A 19,588-nucleotide genomic window follows, 5' to 3' on the forward strand; every position below is an offset into this window, starting at 1 on the left:
GGTGCACTTATGCCACAGAGCGCAGCCACCTCGAGGAACCAACCAAGGCTCCAGGTTCCAAGGCTTGTATGTTTTCTTCATCATTATTGGTGAAGGCTTACAATGCCGCAGGCCAGGCTGCCTCCACCCTGCACGCCATGGCCATCCTGCAGGTCCACCAGGCCAAGGCTCTTAAAGATCTGCACGAGTGTATGACCAACCCGGGGCTGAAGCAGGAACTCCGCACTGCGACAAACCTTGCTCTACGGACGACAAAAGTCATGGCACACTCCCTGAGTCGGACAATGTCCACCTTGGTGGTCCAGTAGCAACACCTGTGTCTCAACCTTGCAGAGAAGTGTGATGCCGAGAACGTTCGCTATTGTGCCCATCTGAGTTCTCAACAGTGAAAAAGCAGTGAAAAAGCCGTCCTCCTGCAGCATCGGCCCTGGCTCTCCCACCATCGGAGCAAGCATGCCGGCCTCCGAGAAGAAGAGCCTCACGCAGGAAGGTGGCATCGCCTGCCCATCAGCCGGCCACTAAGAACCATGGATGGGCTTCGAAGCAGCCCTGAGATTCCAGGGATGAGGTTGCTGGCACAGACCGGCCTGACCCAGGTAAGTGCATGGGTTCATCTCCTGCCCCTGGGCTAGAGCCTGTCCTTCTAGCCGAGATGCACAATGGCTTCTACAGCCCTTATTTTATTGTGCCCAAGAGAGGGAGTGGGTTGTGCCCAATTCTGGATCTGCGTACCTTGAAAAGTGCCTTATGTATGTATTTATGAATTGATCATTCCTCAACACAGACCGTTTCTTCGGTTTGCCTTTGAGGGGCGAGTGCGCCAGTACAAGGCCCCACTAAGGGAGAAGGGCATTCGCATCCTCAATTATCTCGCCGACTGGCTGATCCTAGCGAGATCTATTGTGTGCACACAGGGACCATGTGCTTCAGCACCTCGTCCGACTGGGGCTTCAGGTCAACCCGGGAAAAGAGCAAGTTGTCCCTTGTGCATAGCATCTCTTTTCTCAGCATGGAGATGGACTCAGTCAACATGACGGCATGCCTCACGAATGAGCATGCACAGTCAGTGCTGGCCTGCCGGAAGACTTTCAGGTGGAGGACAGCAGTGCCATTGAAACAATTTCAGAAGCTCCTGGGGCATATGGCATCCTCGGAAGTGGTACTTCCTCTCAGGTTGATGCATATGAGACCGCTCCAGCACTGGCTACAGACAATCCCAAGCTGGGCATGGTGGCACAGCACCCAGCATGTGATGCTTCACCCTTTGATCAGACGTGGCATTTCTACAGGCAGGGGTTCCCTTAGAGCAGGTCTCGATGCATGTCGTTGTCAGGACAGATGCCTCGAATTTGGGCTGGGTTGCCGTATGCAACAGGCAGGCAGTGTCGGGGCTCTAGACGGGGCCCCGCCTGCAATGGCATATCAACTGCCTAGAGTTGCTGGCAGTATCGCTGGCCCTGTTGAGGCTTCAGCCATTGATTCAGGGCAAGCATGTGTTGGTCCCCCAGTGAGCTTCATTGCACAGACATTGTGCAAAGTCAGGGAGGATGCTGAGCAAGTCCTGATGGTCGTGCCATACTGTCCCAACCAGACTTGGTTCTCAGACCTGATGCACCGTGCAGTAGCCCCTCCCTGGCGTATTCCCCTGAGGCGGGACGTTCTTACTCAGGGGAAGGGCACAGCCCAACACCCACAGCCAGATCTCTGGAATCTCCACGGCTGGCTCCTGGATGGGACGCGGAAGACCTAGCAGGCCTTTCGCCAGTGCTGATAGACACGATCACTCAGGCCTAAGCCCCCTTCACGAGGCGGCTGTACTCTCTGAAATGTCATCTTTTTGCGAACTGTGAGGAGGTTGAATCCTCCTAAACCGCACCTGATTCCCTCTTGGGATCTCTCTGTGGTCCTATCAGCCTTACAGAGATCCCCATTTGAGCCCCTGGAGCAGGCCGAGCTCAGCACTCTGTCGCTAAAGATGGCCCTCCTGGTGGCGCTCACCTCTATCAAGAGGGTTGGGGACCTGCAGGTGCTCTCTGTCACCAGTGAATACCTGCTTTTGATACTTGGAGCAGCTTTTTGGAGAGACAGCAGAAGGCTCCAAAACAGAGCCATGCCCCTTGGGAGTTCAGGCGCACTCCACCCTAGGTGTTACGTCCACCTGGGCACTGGCAAATGACGCCTCTCTTACAGATATATGCAGAGCAGCGGATTGGGATATACCCAATACCTTTGCAAGGTTCTACAACCTTCGCATAGGACCGGTTTCGGCTCGAGTGTTACTGGGTACCAACAAGAAAAAGTTGGGCAGCCGGTTCGGTGTATCGCTTGCATGAGCACCTTTCCCCTCTTGAGGTGATAATGTGCGCTGTCTTGTCCATAACGGTTCCCTGCAACTGGTGAACACTGGTCCCCTTCTCGATTTTTTAAGCACTGTCCGGTGATGAACAAAGCGGTGGAGTAACGCCGCCTGGCCTGACACTCGTGGTATTGCCCTTTTCAGGTGTGCCCATGTATTTAGGCTCAGTGCTCCATACGTGGTGGTTCCCCCCTCAATGATCCTGTATGATATATTTCCACTGTTCGGTTTCCCTGTCAGTGAACCCTGTGTCTTCCCCTCGGCAGAGCTTCGCTTTGTCTCAGCCCCTGTGGCTGTGTACACTCTCCATAGATAGGGTCCTACCCAGGCATTTACCTGCGCCTTACCTGACATGCTGGTATGTCACGTCGTGGTCGAGTGCTCGCTACGAGGCATGCAGCAGCTTGCCCGTGTCCGCTCCGCCGTACATCGTGACCCAGTTCAGCACCTGTGGCGTTTAATATAGGGACCCTAGTGTCACTATATCGACACAAGGTTGAGTGAGTGACAGATAGGGTATGTCACGGTTACTGATGTAACCTCATCAGGGAACGAGACTTTGTGTCCCTCCTGCTACAGCGCTGAACCAACTGCTGACATGGCCGGGACTCTCTCTCGGAATGAGTGGTGCACGTATCTCCTTTTATACCCGTATGTCCAGGGCAGAGAGCGGCATGCAAATTACACTCACCAATTCTCATTGGCCTTTTCTGAATAAATCAGAGGTGATTGGGGCTCTCAAGAGCAAACCCCTAGTGTCACTACATCAGCACAATGTCTCGTTCCCTCAATCAGTGAATGGAGGTTACATCAGTAACCAAGACATTTCCTCCGAGTGCTCTGGTGCAGCCACTGGGGGCTGTGTCAGGAAGGGCATCCGGCGTAAAACCTGTGCCAATTCAAATATGTGGATCACGAATGGTCCACTGTGGCGACTCCTAATGGGAGCAGCTGAAAGAAGATTACAATTACTATACATGTTGGATTTGATTGGCTGCTTGAGTTCCAAGTGGGGATGCCATGGATCACATCTGTTCAGTAGCAATGATTACTCTTACGAAATCCATTCGGCCATTAGCAGCCTGCCCTGAGCATTGATGAGCCAGCGTCTGCACAAACAGACCTTTCTAAACTGTTAGTTCTGTGGGGAATCCACTGAGTAATTAAAAAGAATCTCTTAGATTTTATGGATTGTATTTCATATGTCTTACAATAATCACAAAATAGTTATATTGGCTCTTAAGAGCTATTTTTCTTCAAATAAAAGCTAAATAAAAAGAAATGGGATTAATAGGGTTAAATCTATTCAATGTACTTGCCCTACAGGTTAAAACACCAGTCTTTATTTTTTTCTGAATTTCTTTATGGGCCTGGGAAAGTGGGATACCACAAATCAAACAATCCACTTGATTGTATCTGTACAGGGAATTGATTTCAAGCCACGTCAGGCCTTCACTGATTAAACCTTAGAATTCTCCTTCACAGAAACAATGGTAGCAATAGTGAATTCAGAGTTATAATAAAGTACAGTTTGCTTTCTGATGGCTTTCTACTCACCTAAACAGATGGTGCTGATGAAACTCCCTTCCTTACATGGAATTTTATCTTTTCGCTTGTTGCTCATGCGATGTGGCATAATAAGACAGAATGTCAATATTGGAGTGACTATGAAATGTTGCTGACATTCGTAATCAGGTTTCTCTTAATTAATCATCAGTGCAGTAAAATGCAAGTAGCAACCAACTTATTTTCGAAACCCTTTTTTTTTGTTTTTTTACTCTGATTCATAGGAAATGTTTGGGACATGATCTGACTCACAATCGCATTAGCTTTACTCAGAGGACAATTCTGTAGCTAAAAGGAATCTAGCTCAGGAGACTCATTGACTATCTCAGTTCTGTTTGATTTAAGTATGTCTCAGACTGAGACTTTGTTTCAGATGTTTCTCCAGAAATTCCTTATGAGAAATATTAAGAGACACAACTGAGATAATTGTTGATATACTGTAAGAGTATAGGGCTATTTACATTTATTGGATATAAATGTGGATAGATAGCATAGCTATTTATAGAAATTGATGAGAAATGTTTAAGTTAATATTGAAATCTCATAATGACCTTTGATTGCAGACTTTTTTATCTTGACAAAACAGTTTGAGACATTGTTGTAACTTTTCTTGCCTACATATAGCTTTCAGTAAATAAGATCATTTAGATGAATTGTTGGTGGGTCATGACCCAGGGATTGCGGACAGTATGGAAAAATAATGCTAAATATAAATAGTTAAATGTAAATAATCTTTCAATTGTGCTAAGTTAGGATAGAAAATGAATAGGCTTATCCAGGTTTAAACGAGAAGAGGAATATTTTTCATATCTTTTGTTGTTGACATGCAATCCAATCAAGCTTGATATGTTTCTGTCATTTGTTAATATGGATAATTCTAATATGATATCGTCATGTCATTTAAAATGTCATGTTAATAATTTCACATATTCTTTGGCTTATGCAGTACAAACATTAATACATTTTCAAAGTTTGATTTTAAGCAAATATTTGTTTACTTTTGTACTATTTACAATTTTGGCGCTGTGTTGTGTTGCACTTAGTGTAAATGTAAAAGTCTAATTCAATTTTAAATTACAAAATCTGAATAGGAGAAACAATTGAGAAATTGAATCTCTATAAATGTAATTTGAAACTTACGGGCAGACATTCTAGCATTTTAGATCATCACAATGAGGGGCGCAACTACACATTTGTTGAGGGTTATGCAACATCCAATTTTTGGGATTTAGTCAATAATTGATCTGAGTGTTGTTTAATAATTCCTGAGGTAATTTACTCACACCACATCCAGTGGTTTCTCACGTTGTGTTTGAAAGCAAGACAACAACAGGTGAAGGTAGGAACGTGCAGTAGCATTAGTTATGGTTAGTAAGAGGAGCCCAAGTAAAGGTTGGACAAGGCAGAGGGTCAGTTAACAACTTTTTTAACAACCCTTTCTCTAAATGTAATGCAACTGGATGCCCATTCCCCAACATAGTGATTTTGTGCATAAACGTGACAGAAAGATACTCAGAAATCTGTACATTTCGGCACCATTAAATGTTGGTTAACTTCGAGCCTTTCTTTAAGATTTTCAGTGATAAAGTGATAAGTTAAGCCTATCAATTTCTCTTTATCCACTTAGGGATTGTTTTCTTCATTTTAATGCACTGCTTTTCATTTTCCATCTTCCATTTTCTGTTCTGTACCCCAGGCCACAACTCATACACCCTCTGACCATTTTTGTCATGTGACAGTCAGAGCAACGACGGTAGACAGAGGGTAAGCCATAGCTATGAAGGTAGCCTACCTCTTGATTAAATAAAATAAAACAATTAAAGTGCATATTTGAACCCAATTAAAATGCTAATAAGATAAATAAAATTAAATACATTAAAAGTTAAATAAAATATATTATTTCATTATTGTATAAATTGTACTTTTGGTGATTTGTAAGGTATTATAGGAGATTTTACCACTAAGTTGTCATTACATAGACCCGGCTGTCCTGTACGTATCCCTGTAAAACTAAATAAAGCTCTCATGCATCACTGGTCTCGTCTTTGTCTCTGGCCATCCTACAACACCGCACATACTGCGCTTCATCAGCATAAGGAAAAAGCAAATTACAACAGTTGCTACAGGGTATTTCTAGAGGGCTCGTGTTGCACAATAAATAATAAAAAAATTAAGAAACTGATGCACGTTGTAGGAGAAACAGAACTTTTTTCTTCATTTATTTGATGACAATCGCTGACCAAACTGTAACTATGACAATAAGCCCAGCTTAACTATAGCAAACCCCAAGGAAAAAAATACACAGCGCGGACACACATATACCTGTGCGTGGGGCAAAAATAATATATCACATCTTTTAAATTCGCTGCCCAGCATTAGCATAATCATGGAATTGAACTCTTATTTTATTTGCATATAGCATGGGAATTGAAGATTGGATGTGTATCCTTTTGGCAGAGACACATTTATGTGGCCATGTGTAACTGGAATGTGCTAATTCAATTGGACAGTAATCTGATCAGTTAAAATAAATAAAGTGACAAAGTGTAAATACCCCCTTACTATACCAAACAAAAAAAATTTAAAAATGCAATTCAAATGAATAATAAGTTACAATCACAAATAACCACATACATATATCATTCTTGCTGAGGAAAGCTTTCAAAGACTACTTAAAAGACTTTACAAATGAGTTAAGCATAGAATAGACATTACAATAATTGGTGTTAGAACTGAATGTACTGTTTGTTTTATTTTCATTTCATTGAACATAAGCCTTTCACTGGTCCACAGCAATCTTATTTTGCAATTTGCTATTTTAGTTTTATTTATTTTTTCTTCAAATGTATTTACTGGTTCATGATTTAGAAAATCATCTTTGACAGCTATGAGCTGTTCATTCAACATGTCATTGTTATAACTACTCAGGAACTTGTTACTTCCACCTCCCACCACAAGAGGTCAGCATCACCTGAGTATTGAGTTCTGTTTCCTGTACAGTTGTGTCTCATTCACTGCTAATTAGGGACTCTATTTAATGACTCTTTGTTTGTTGTATTATCACAAAGTATTGTCTTTCTATACGATTGCAATTCTGAGCACTTACTTTATGCTTGAATTATTCCATGTCTGAATAATTTTTGCCTGTTTTTGCCTTTTGCCTACTGTTTTGGGTTATCTGCATCGATTTGTTTGCTTACTGATTTTGACGCTTGCCTTTTTATTCGATGCTGTTTTCGCCTGGTCCTTTAGACTTCCGTTTTTGCAGCATTACAGAATGCTTCACCTACCTCATATCCATAGTCAAGAACACACTACACATGGCCACCAACTTAGCCGAGCATCAACACCAAATCAACCATCTATCTGCAGCAATGGATTAAGTTTTGAGTCATCTTCACCAGTAAAGCCCTGTGGCTCCAAGGGTTTCCGATACTGTTCCTGTGAGTTCACCTGCTTCCTCCCCATCACTGTTAACCCACGTCTTACACTGCCAAACTGAGAGGTTTGACAGATCACTGGGTCGATGTCAGGGCTTTCTGCTTCAGTGATCATTGTATGTTGCTTAGCAACTAATGAAGAAGCTAAAGTAGCATTAATCATGTCATGACTTGAAGGAAAAGCACTCTATTGGCCAAACGCTGTTTGGGTTAGTGATGTTTCTGTTCACTCATCATTGGAAAACTTCTTGTCATGATTTAAAGCTGTATTTGTAGACCCAGAGGGAGGAATAAGTGTGGAAGACCGGCTTATGAATTTTAAACAAGGTGATGCTACGGCCTCAGATTATGCGTTGACTTCCCGTACTCTAGCAACACAGTCTGGTTGGGCAAATGGCCCATTGAAGACCATTTATTGCCGAGGCCTGTCACACACCATCCAAACTGAGTTAGCCAGTTGGGACGAGTAGTTATTTCTGGAACAATATATTCAACTATCCATCAAAACTGATAATCTTATCTGTACACTTACTCCAGTGATTTATCTGTGAATTTCATGCCTGTAACGCCTAGTGATGCTCTCGGTGTAGAGCCAATACTGATTTCATGCACCCGGCTCACACCTGATGAGCGACAACCCCAGCTGCGTATTAGTCTATGTATCTACTGTGGTGAAGCTGGCCATTACCTACCTGCATGCACCAGACTTCATTCTCTGTCCTCCCACAGCAAGTCGGTGGGTCAAATTAACAACAATTGTTTTCTGGTGTCAGTTATTCTTTCTTTTGTTACATGTTATGTTTCTGTGCAGGCATTAATTGACTCTGGGTCTGCTGGTAACTTTATTGATGCAGCTTTAGTCCCACCTCTGTGTATTACAGCATTAGATGGATGGATGGATGGGGGCAGGTTCAGTACAAGAGGTCACCAAACCTGTGGAAATCCATGAGAAAATCCAACTATTTATCACAGAGTCACCTAGAAATCCATTAGTTCTGGGATTCCTCTATCTAACTCATTATGACCCCATCATCTCTTGGAAAGAGGTTACGATTAGGGATGGAGTTTGCTTTGTCATAATACCTGCATCACAGATGCAAGCATCCGAGATGGTTTTGCCTGATTCTGTGCCTTCACAGTTTATCCTGACCTGCATTCTGTGTTTAGCAAAGTCAACGCTTCAGCTCTTCCGCCACATCGTCCAAAGGGCTGTGCTATTAACCTGCTACCAGGCACATTGCCCAAGAGGAGGATCTATTCCTTATCGATTCCTGAGAAAAAAAGCCATGGAGGAATATGTGGAGGAAGCACTGATGCTGGGTCACATACATATCTACTTCTCCTGCAGCCACAGGTTTTTTCTTTGTGGAGAAGGATGCGACACTGTGCCCATGCATGGACTATTGAGGTCTCAACGCCATCATGGTCAAATTCACATACCCTTTGCCTCTAGTTCCTGCGGCCATAGAACAAATATGTGAAACATCTTTTCTAAACTGGATTTATGCAGGGCCTACAATCTGATTTGTATCAATGAGGGAGACGATTGGAAGACGGCATTCATTACCAATGCTGGACATTTTGAATATCAGCCCTTTGGGCTTTCCAATATGCCATAGGTATTCCAGTCATTCATGAATGAAAACTTCAAGGACATGATCAGTAAGTGTGTGTTTGTTTATATTGATGATATTCTGGTCTAATACCCTCATTGGAAGTCCATGTGCAACAGGTTTGTCAGGTTCTGCAATGACTGGCTGATAATCATCTCTTTATGAAGGCCGAAAAGTGTAAGTTTTATGTCTGTACCATTTCAATTTTGGTCTATGTGTTAAGCATTGATGGTGCTCGTATGGATTCATATCACAGGGCGGTGACTGGGTGGCCAACACCCAGGATGGTTAAGGAGTTACAATGATTTCTGGGGTTTGCCAGCTTCTAAATGTGTTTTATTAGAAACTTTAGCATGGTGGCTACACCCCTGATGTCTCTCCTTCTTGGTAAGCCACACAGTCTTACTTGGAATTTTTGCAGAAGCTTAAGCTTTTGAGAAGTTAAAGTCACGATTCACAATTGCACCCATTCTCAAGCATCCAGACCATAACTGTCCTTTTGTGGAAAAAGCCGATGCATCCGACTCTGGAGTAGTAGCAGCAGTTCTGTCGTAAGTTGTTCCCTTGTGCTTTTTTTCTCCCGGAAACTGACTTGGGATCTACTGGCCATGAAGGTGGCATTCGAAAAATGGACAATCTAGTTAGAGTGGGCAATTGCAATCGTAATCTGGATGGCAATTCAGGGGACAAAAAGACTCCACCTCAAGCCAGGTGGGCTCTGATTTTCTCTTGTTTTACATTTTCTGTTACCTATTGCCCAGGTTCTAAGAACACCAAGGTGGATGCCCTCTCCAGAATGCATTCTAGTGAGGAACAGCAGGAGGTTCAACACCCCATTCTGGCTGAACGTTCCAGTGCGATGGGACATCATGAGAGAAATTCAGTGGGTATAGGCGGCTGAGCAATCACAGCTCAATGTCCAGTGGGGAAGGATCAGACCCAGCAGCTCATCAAGAACAAATTCTGGTGGCCATCACTCTTCTGATTTTACTTCTTTCATTAAGAACTGTTCAGTGTGTGCCCACTCTAAGCCACTGACCAACTGATTAATTAAACAGGAAAGGAGGACTGATTTTCAGCTCAAGCAAATTGGTAATTTCTGTTTGCATTGTTATAGCAACATCAGGAGTTTTCTAAGTGTAAATTATGTTGCTTGAGCATTCAGTGTCAGATCAAGTTTTGAAAAGTAGTGCTATGTTCCATTTAACTTGGAAAGTTGGATTTCAAAACATCCTACTAGGAAAAGTGCAATGGATTGCATCTTGAAGTCAGAATTACAACTTGTAGGCTTGTGCAGAAATTCTGAACTCCGATTTCGCCGAGATGTAGGGCATGATGTCACACAAACGGGTCGACACTCAGGGAGGTATACAAAGTAAGTGATAAACATTCCCTTTATTAAGTAGTATCAATAAATGATTTTGTTTCCACATTACATGATAGTAAAGCTTGTTTAACATAAGTCTGCAGAAACAGGTGTATAAAACATGGTAAATTATAATCTCTTTTATAATCGTACACCTGAAGCACAAATGCTAGTGCTGCAGCATTGTTTATCGGTTAGGTTGCTAATAGACATCTCTAATGAGAGTCAAACACCTAAGCTAATGGGAGCATTGCAGTTCTGAATATGGGGGTGGATTGAATTTATGGTCGGAGATATCAAGTAGGAATATCCCACATCCAACTTGAAAGTAACGCAGCATAACCATGGAACCTGACGAAACTAAATTTATTGCAAGCAACATTTAAATAGCAAATATTATTAGATAGATTTTTCCAGGTATTATTGACCTCCTTTGTAGATTCATATGAAAAATAATGATTTTTGAATGTCTGTTCAGGAGATGTTTATTTCACAAAACAGTCATGCTGCAGTTAAAATTAGGCTTGCTTGAGCATTAAGTGTCCTTTCAAGTTCCGGCTTTTGTGCGTGGACGTGTTTTTAAAATGTCAATTGGTATTACTAGTTAGCTGTGACATAATGTATGATGCCCAAAGGCATAGGGTGTATAGTTTCTTTAATGGCATGTATCACACTGAAAGCATAGACTTTAGATGCACGGCCCAACACTAGGTATGGGACAGTGCCCATGTACACCTGCAAAGAGCCATTTGCCGTCAGAAGATCCAGGCAGACCGCTGATGTCGGCCATTTCCTGTTCTTCAACTGGGTCAGAGAGTTTGGCTGTCGACTGGGGACCTCAGGCTTCACCTTCCCTGTAAGAAACTCAGCCCCAGGTATGTGGGTCCTATCAAAATTATTAGACAAATTAATAAGGTTATGTACAAGCTCCAGCTACCTGCTCATTACCGTATTTCTCCCACATTCCATGTCTCTTTGCTGAAACCGGACGGCCTTGGCCATCTACGAGCATCTGACGAGGCTCCCCACTACCACCACTGGAAATTGACAGCCAGACAGCTTACCGTGTTAATGAACTCCTGGACTCTCGCAGAAGGGGTTGACGGTTGTTTCATCTGGTTGACTGGGAGGGTTATGGGCCTGTATATTCAACGCTGTTCTTGCCTGCTCCTTTAATAAATAACACTGCATGTGGATCTACCGGAGTCTTCCGCTTCTGCACCATTACAATCATATTGAAAGTTTTTCATCTTTTAAAAACACATCTTGAGATCACTTCATTGTTTTCCATTCCATTTTCTAGTTGTTTTTAAATGCAAGTACATGAATATGTGAATGGCTTAGGTATTGCTTGGAAAGGACATAATAAGGAAAAGTCTTTATAACAGTTGCATATTATATATGTTTAATGGAATTCATGTACAGGTGTGAATGACTACTTATGTTAAATTTGTGTGTGTGTGTGTTTATTTATTGTACTAAATGTTAAATTGACAGCATTATACCTCCACTGGTAAGGGTTCAGATTTCTGTTTTCCATTAATGCATCAACACATTTAGATCAAACAATAGGACAAGCAAATGCGAGTGAGAATAAAGCTTTTTATCTTCTCTCCAGGTTTCCCCGCTGAGGTTCAGGTGGATTTGGGAAGTCAGTAGAATCTGACTAATCAGAGGCTGCTTGGGGGGCGGGGGGGGCATTGAGACAGACATGTGAGGGGAAATGTGACACCTGGAAATTACACAATGTAATGGAATCAGCCAAGTGGTAAATGTAGCTTTTAAACAGGTTTTGTGTTCTCCATTAACTGCACAGACACTGATTGCTTCTGACAGTGCAGAAAGTGCTGGTCAGCATGTTCACTAACTCCGTTTGCTCACCCCAAACTTCTTAGTTAGTGAGCTGCTGGGGCCAAGAGAGACAATCTACCTGGTGCAAAGTGAGGAGATATGAGAATAGATGAATCAGGAATAGATCAGACATCTAGCTGCCTGAATAGCCTGCAGACTTTGTAGATTCTCTTTTCTTTGTCTTTTTATTGCACTCTTTTTATTGCCTTGAAATGGAAGAGCATAATACAGTGTGCAAGTAGTTTTTAATTAAAAGAAAAAATTATTGCAACTCATAAATTAAAGTTGACATGAGCTCCATTCATAACAAAATCAACAGTCCAATCTCCAGTAAGGCTTTTCATATAGCATAATTTAGTTTAAGGAATAGTTCATCCAAAAAGAAAAAATTGATCATCATTTACCTATTCTCATGTCACGCCAAGCTCACATAACTTTCTCTGTGAAACACAAAAGGACAATAAAAAAATAAAAAAATATTCAAGTAGCTCTTTTCCATACAGTAATTCATAGTAACCATGTCTTCCCAACATGATCACATTGGAAATTCAATTCAAACATGATTAGCTTGAGCAACCTTTGAGACGGGTACAGATCCTAAGAAAACCAGGAAGTAACTGTGTTCAATTAATACAATTATAAGCCTGAATAGGAGGATACATTTTTGCTCTAAAATTAAATTCTTACTAGGGCTGTAAAATGAACATGTTAATTCAGTGCAATTAATTTTTGAGGATAATTAATTTTCTTATCATCAGAGCAATTCAAGCTTGAAGTACCACCTTCAAATTTTTGGAAGTCCCAGTCAGCAGTGGGCCATAAGTGCAACGCCAGCTATACTGGCAACAACCACACTTAGCGACAGAAAGAAAGCACAAGATGAGGATGCATTTTTGCGTACAAAGACATCCAGATGGAGCGCAACTCCTAAAGCAGGAATCTCAAGAACTCGACACAGTGTCCTTAAACCCCCCTTTATTACACGCAACAACCAAAGTGAAACTCTCCAAAACTATCTATCTGAGGAATGTGTACATAGATGAGACCTTAAAATACAGTACTGTATATTGCTGTGAACTGTAGGCCATATATATATATATTATATATATATACACACAGACACACACACAATATATTGCCTTCTTAAGCAACTTTTCTCCCAAGAGGGGGCACCGGAGACCGCAACAAAATGGCTGGGTCTGCCTCCTCCTGGGGCAGTGCTTGCAGGTTCACTACCTGGTCCCTGAAGAGGGTCGTAGGAACCTTGGGCATGTAGCCTGGTCGAGGTCTTAGGACGACATGGGCGTCTGCCTGACCGAACTCCAGGCATGTTTTGCTGACAGAGAATGCTTGCAGGTCCCCAAACCTCTTGATGGAAGCGAGCACGATCAGGAGGGCCATCTTCAAAGAGAGAGCTCTGAGCTCAACTGATTCTAGCAGCTCGAAGGGGGGTCTTTTGAGGCCTGAAAGGACCCCGGAGAGGTTTCAGCCTCCAGGCGCCTCCAAGCTACCTGATGATCAGGTCGTCCATCCCTAAGGACTTACCGTCCACTGCGTCATGGTGAGCCGATATAGCGGCTACATAAACCTTCAAGGTGGAGGGGGACAGCCTCCTCTCCAGCTTCACCTGCAGAAATGAAAGCATTGACCCGAATGAGCATCTATGTTGGTCTTCAGATCGGGAAGAACACCAATTTGCGAATAAACGACACTTCAGGTGTAGATCTTGAAGTACCTTGGCCTGGTGGACTTGCAGGAGGGCCGTGGTATGGCATGCGGAGGCAGCCTGTCCGGTGGTGCTGTAGGCTTTGGCAGTCAGTGACGACATCATCCTGCAGACCTTGAAGGGGAGTTCCGGGTGATCCCGCCAGGTGGTGGCATTTTCCGGACACATGTGTATCGGGGACGTGGCTGTGAGTGGCACCCGGACACGAGGAACCAATCGTCTACCTGCGAGGGCTGCAGTCCAACCCCACAGACTGGGCAAGCATGTCGGCCATCTGGGCGTCAGCCTCAGACTAGGTGGGCCGACCCGAAGGCGGTAGCCCAGTTGAGTCTTCCACGTCAGATGCCGGGACGCTCTCCAATACAGCGGCGAATTTGTAATCCAGCTCGGCGGGTCCAAGGGAGTCAGAACGTAAGTCAACAAGCTTACTGGGGGGTAGGTGGTTTGTGGGGATTTACCCGGTGAAACCGAGCATGCTGCCATCTTCAAATTGCCTCCATCACCAGCCGGGTCGTCCTCTATCCCGTGGGAAGACGGAGTGACGTGGGGGGTGGTTGGAGTGGCATTCCATTTCAGGAAGGAAATCCGTGACTGCAACGTTGCCATGGTCAAGTTCTCAAAGAGAGAACAAGAACCCATACACACGAGGCAGCGTCTGTGACTGCCAGGAGTGGAGAGATATTGACCGCATCTTGGAACTACACAGAGGCGGAAGGCCATCTTTAAAAAGACGCATCCTGAAAAGGCTGTGCTCTTTTAGAGAAATCATACTCTTTTTGTGAGAGAATATACTCTTTTTAGAAGTGCTGTCGAAGCGCCCAGGAGCAAAGGCTGCACTGGTGTGCAAAGAAGGAGAAAGCCGCTGATAAACGCCATAGATCCACTTTATGTGCTTCTTAAGGGTCGCTGTCTGCGTGTATAGTGCTGAAATGTTACCATATAGTGACACTCGTCATAGTAATTTCATTATAGCTTTACGCATAACTCTGTAAAGACATGTAATGTACCTGGCTCGGAAATGTTTAAAGCTATATATACATACATACACACACAGAGGCGGACTGGCCATTATGAAAACCGGACTTTTCCCGGTGGGCCGGCTGCGAAATGGGGCCGTGATATGCCAATGTGGGCCATGATATGACGAAGGGGGTGACGAAACGGTGCTGCAATATGCCAAAGGGGGTTATGATATGCAGAAATGGACAGCGAAACACAGCAATCTAGTTATCTGATCATACATTCATTTTGTATATTTATTTATTATTTTAATTAATTTATCTATTTGATGCCTTTTTTAAATTATTTAAGTATAGAGTATTATTAATCAGATAATTCAAATAGGCCTATATAGGCTCATTTATATGATAAGTAGATCTATTTAATTACATAATCTTTAAATATAAATAAACAAAACTTAAACTAAAAGTATCTTGGTCACATTGTATACTACTGCAGAAAGTGTCATAATTAAGTGTAATTTCATTCTGCATGTGTCTGCATGTCTAAGTTTATGTTCTTTTGATGCTCTTAAGTGCTCTATGATTACTCCAGAGCACTCATAGATCTACAACGATATTCAAATACTACTTACGTTTGGGGGCTTTTAGTAAACAGTTCGTAATTCTAAGATGATTCTACGATCTACTTAGTCTTACGATGCTTTTGGCTCTGGAAAAATACTGTAAAACCAAAATAAGTGAACATAAGAAATGTAGGGATTGATCAACATTGCAATCATAACAATCATAGTATGCAGTAGCCAATAGAAAATAATGTCTTTTCAGTGTGTTTTATCCTTAATTGCCCATAATATTAAATACATTGTTGCTGGTCACAAATATACTGTCCTTCTATTTAAACGACTGCATAACGATTATTTTAAATATGTTTGTGTTCCAAAGAAGAAAGAGGGAATAATTACAGAATTTTCATTTCAGGTGAACTTTTACATGAAGGTTATATCAACACAAATTTTCATTGTATGACTTGAATCACTCATCACTTATTTGTGGAAGGTGGTTTCAACTGCAATCACCAGCAGTTAACTGAAGTACTACATTAGAGACGTACAGTAATGCATATCCATTCAAATGTCAGATTTTATAGCCAGACACCTCTGATATGCTTTGAATACACACTTCAGGTTTATTTAATTTTCTTGACATTGTGAAAACATTAGCAGCAGGAGGGAACCCTGTCTATTGGAGCCAGTTCTGTCCTAGGGAGGAAGTGAGCAAAGGCCTTTAAAAGAAACAGGCACTCCTTTGCAAATGAGTGATCAAGCCAGTTGGCTGTGAGGCTAATTTGTGCATTTCAAATGAATAAATGATAAAAGCTTATATTCTTAAAGTCACTAGCTAAATGCTCAGACTCTTTTGATTTTCTACTTCTACTGTATTTGTTCTCCACATAATAAGAACTTCATGATTTCTTGTGATCCTCCCTCACATTAGCACAATATCCAAAGGAGAAGAAGCTAAATTTGCCCAAGGGAGGCTAATGTTAAAATTGTTATGATGGCAATTAGCTGTATTGCCTGTGGTACTACTGTAGCTTAATATTAACATAATGGACAAGAACTTTCATGGCACAGCAAAGCCCTACAAATCAGCGGCGAGTCTCAAAGCACAATCTAACTAAGCATTAAATTCAGACTGACAGTCTGCAAGCACCTTTGCTTTTTTTAGCATCTAGGTCATCTTTTTAGCATTGGCACACTGCATGGTTGTGTGTGGCTGTCCAGTCATTTGAAGGGCAATATCAAATAAGTTAGTTGAGAGCTATTCAGCCCTTACTGCATTGTCAAAGCTACACAGCCATTTAATAAAGATACAATATCATGGTACATGGAGTATTAAGTGTATATCTGAGCCATGGTCCCATTTCAATTGGAACGGAACACTACCAGAGACAGTATAAAGGGGAGGATATGGACCACTCGTAGAGAAATTAATTATGATTAACTGCATTTTATGTATAAATTTGTCTTCAAATCTGTTTTGATCTTCATCTAAACTAATAACACACAACTTAGTGTATTGTTCTTGTACATATTGAAACATTCAAACATTCACAATGTATGTTGGAAAAAGTATTTGAACCCCATAGGCTAATGATGTCAACAAAAGCCAATTAGATTGAGGAGTTGGCAAACATTGGAGGTGTGGGTTTGAGCTACTTTGACTTATAAAAAGCACTCAAACATTTTGAGTTTGCTATTCACAATAAGCATCTGCTGACATAGACCATGCCTCACAAAAAAAGAGATTTCAGAAGACCTACGATCAAGAATTGTCACTTTGCATAAAGCTAGAAAGGCTTAGATATTTAAGAGCTTACCCACACAGCAAAGGAGTCCGTGGCGGACCCGCCCTCAAGCCGCCAGATCTGCCTGACTGTCAGATTCGTTTTCGCTGCGCTAACAGGATCGGCCCCGCCTCCAGGATCGGCCCCGCCTGCGCTTTTAATTGGCGGACCCAGAACGGATCACATACGGATCCGCACTTCGGACGCGCCTTAGATAACGGACGCCGTACGTGGGATTAGTGTCGGATCTCTTTCGCGTGAAGGCTGCCAAGTAAGTAACGTTTTATTAATGTTATATCTGTCATTGAAATATAATCTATCGGTGTAACCTGCTTTGTCGAAGGTTTTGGTAAAATGTTCGTGGATTTTGGTTGCTATTTTATAAGGCGTTGGTCTACTTTTATAGCATAAAGTAGACCAGTGCCTGATTTTAATTCCCATTCCCCATATTCAAGCTCTATCCCGGATGTCCTATGTTAAGTTGTTTTAATTTGGGAAAGTTATGCCTAAATTCATTGCAGTAACTTGTGCTAGCTTGGTGCTAACGATATGGATAATTTGCAGACCGGATCGCTGTATAGCTATTGACACGCAACGCGTTTAATTACACGTTAAGCATTTTCTTCCCATAGAAAACCGTTATAAGAAAACGCTTAACGTGGCTTACTGTACTAATACAGTGATATTGAAAGACCAAACTCAGTACACATCATATTAATAAACCATACTATGTATAAAAAAATAAGAAGAGTCCAAAATATGAACGCAACGCCTTTAATTACACGTTAAGCATTAATTAATATGATTATATAAGCGTTTTCTTATAACGGTTTTCTATGGGAAGAAAATGCTTAACGTGTAATTAAACGCGTTGCGTTCATATTTTGGACTCTTCTTATTTTTTTATACATAGTATGGTTTATTAATATGATGTGTACTGAGTTTGGTCTTTCAATATCACTGTATTAGTACAGTAAGCCACGTTAAGCGTTTTTCACGTTAAGCGTTTTAGAATGTCCCCACTTGACTCGCTATTGGACATTCAAATGTGATCCGAGTTTACAAGACGAAATAAATGTCTTGATGATGATTATATCGTTTATGTGACTAATGTGCAGAAGACATCCATTTTTTTCTGAAATCAAAGAATCCACTGACCACTCTTACAGAAATTTTATTCAAGTGTGCTAACGTTACTTCTTTTACACTAAAATATGTTCAGTCTACTTTTAGCCTATAGGTACTACTCCGAAATATAGCCTAAAAAAACAATATACTTGACTTACGACAGTCTACGTAGCCTATATTTGGCCTACAGGCCTAACGTTACGTAACATACACATTCTTTTGATCGACATGTACTTAAAAGTCATTAATCTAAGTGTGTAGACTAATTAAACGTGTTGCGTTTATATTCTGGGCTCATCTGATTTTTTTTGTAGTATAACCAACTTTATTATGATTTTAGTATCATGATTAATAAATGCACGCACAATTATCCGTGAAGTTGATAAATGTTGCAGATATGTTTTACTATGCACAAAAATGCCTTTCAATGTGCAAAATTCAGAATTAAATGAATGTGCAGCAATTTGCACAAATAGAGAGGCTGTAGGCCTACTATAATAGCCTAAGCGCATTTAGTTTCATATTTGTTCAAATATAATGTTTTTTATCGGGAGACATGAAGTGGGTCAGACATGATTTTGACTCATTAGCCTACATTGTGTTTTGTAAAGCCTTTCTTTAAAGTGAATTTCGTTTTATATTAATTGTATCATAATTTTTTTTTTATATTCATCAACCAATCACCTGGATTTAATAAATAAAAAGCAAATATAGCAGACAATATAATCATGACATGGAGGCGCCGGCGCGGTCACTTGCATTGCAGTGAACTTGAGCGCATCTCATCATAAATTAACCGAAATATGCCTCACAGGCATGAGAAATATATATATAGAAAGCTTGCAATTAAATCTTTAAACTAAACGAAACAATTCCAAACGAAAATAGGCTACTCTCTGATTATGTTGCACACACACACATATGTCGAAATGACGAGATATTATGTTGAAATAACAATAAACCATATTTGATTGAATGTTGTGCTTATTCAATTTAGTAAAATTAAAACTTTAGTTGTGATAATTAAAATGATTGAATATTAAATATTGAAGTTTTGCTCATTTAATAATAGTAGGCTATTTATATATAATATAGGCTATATAATTGCGCAGCACCCCATCAGCACCTGTGTTAAACATTATCTGGCGCCACCCCTGCCGGTGTTTCTGTCAAACTGCTAGCCGTACCACGCAAGCGCAGTGGAAAATAAAACTCACAATCCACTGTTAGAAG

Source organism: Xyrauchen texanus, chromosome 15 (genome assembly GCF_025860055.1).
Source record: "Xyrauchen texanus isolate HMW12.3.18 chromosome 15, RBS_HiC_50CHRs, whole genome shotgun sequence".
NCBI classification, from domain to species: Eukaryota; Metazoa; Chordata; class Actinopteri; order Cypriniformes; family Catostomidae; genus Xyrauchen; species Xyrauchen texanus.